The sequence below is a fragment of the Magnolia sinica genome, chromosome 2, assembly GCF_029962835.1.
Source record: "Magnolia sinica isolate HGM2019 chromosome 2, MsV1, whole genome shotgun sequence".
Lineage (NCBI taxonomy): Eukaryota > Viridiplantae > Streptophyta > Magnoliopsida > Magnoliales > Magnoliaceae > Magnolia > Magnolia sinica.
Window position 1 is genome coordinate 51,937,753 of NC_080574.1, and position 1,551 is coordinate 51,939,303.

At 39.5% G+C, this 1,551-nt stretch overlaps 1 non-coding gene across 1 annotated transcript; it reads left to right on the forward strand.

Moving 5' to 3' along the window:
- Window positions 1-840: 840 nt before the first annotated feature.
- Window positions 841-947, forward strand: LOC131238233 (small nucleolar RNA R71). The gene has a single exon (XR_009167640.1). It is a non-coding gene; the product is annotated as a small nucleolar RNA R71 (small nucleolar RNA).
- The last annotated feature ends 604 nt before the right edge of the window (window positions 948-1,551 follow it).

Below are 1,551 nucleotides of genomic sequence, written 5' to 3' on the forward strand. Positions count from 1 at the left end.
TTTTTGGGCCTAACCGGAAGGGTTTTATCAATAATCTTCCCACTCCTAAGAGTGGTGATGGATTTAGCGTGCTTCATTTGATTTAAAGAGCTTGGGTTGCCAACTTCATATTGCAGCTTTGGATTGGGAAGAGGTTGAGCTGGGAGGCTCCCCTTTTTCCCAATCGTGTGTACAACCTTAAGTCTTTGTAATGTTTTGTTAAGGTCTTACAAGACTTGTAGCATACCCTGATTGAAATGATCTTGCTTTTCAAAATGTTTTAAAATCTGATCCTCTTGAGGTTTCTCTTGTTGTTGTTGTGAAGTCTGATTAAAGAAACCTTGAGGGGTATCAGTTTATCCATTCCTTCAACTAAAATTTGGAAGATTTTTTCAACCAAGATTATACATATTAGAGGTAGGTCCATTGAAAGGTCTTTGATAGTTATTCACGACATTAGATTGCTCAGTCAATACCTCTTGAAAGGCAGATATGGTTGGACAATTTTCAGTTGTGTGACTGTTACAACCACAAATACCACAAACAACTTCCTTACCCTTGTCCTTCCTTGATTCCATGGCCTCGAATTTCTTTATGAGATTAGCCACTTTAGAATTGAGATCATCATCTTCTTTTAGAAGGTATACTCTGCTCATTTCCTTTCATTGAGTGGGCCTAGAAGTAGTATTTGATTTTTGGTATGTGTCCCAAGCTTGTGTGTTTTCAGCAAGTCTATCCAAGTAATCCCACAAATCATCGACATTTTTATTCATAAATTCTCCATTGCACATTGTCTCGACCAATTGGCATGTGGAAGATGCCAGTCCATCATGGATGAAGTGTTTAATGTGTCATGCTTCAAATCCGTGTTGTGGGCATGAGCTGACAAGGTCCTTGAACCGCTCCCAACATTGGAAGAATGTTTCATCCTCCTTTTGGGCGAAGTTCATAATTGACTTTCTAAGGGTGTTCATTTTGTGATATAAAAAAAAATTCTTTATGAACTCCCTTGTCATGTCATTCCATGTGCCAATAGATCGGGGACGTAGTGCATGTAACCACATCTTAGCTTTCTCTTTCAAAGAAAAGGGAAAGAGTTTCAGCCTGACCCTGTCCTCAGACAAGTTAGGAAAGTATAAAGTGGTTATGATTTCATCAAACTCTTTCAAGTATAGATACGAATTTTCAGATTCAAGCCCATGAAACTTTGGAAGGAGTTAAATCACCCCTGGCTTAATATTCATGTGTCCCATATTTTCAGAAAAAACCATGCATGAGGATAGACACACCCCTGCCTGTTGTAAATAATCTCATAAAGTACGAGGTGGGGGCGCTTGATGCACATCATTCTCATCCTGGATGTCCTCCACCCTAAGTTGGGGTAGAAGAGGTTGATTTGCGGCCATAACCTCAGTTAACTCTGAGGATCTCAAGTGGTGTCTAATCCTGCGATGGATAGATAACCCCTCAACCAATCCTCCTTGAGACGTAGAGTATTGTCACGAACCCACTTGGGAATAAAACATTCGCAACTCTCAATTCAAATTCTAAACCTATATCTAAAAGAAATGA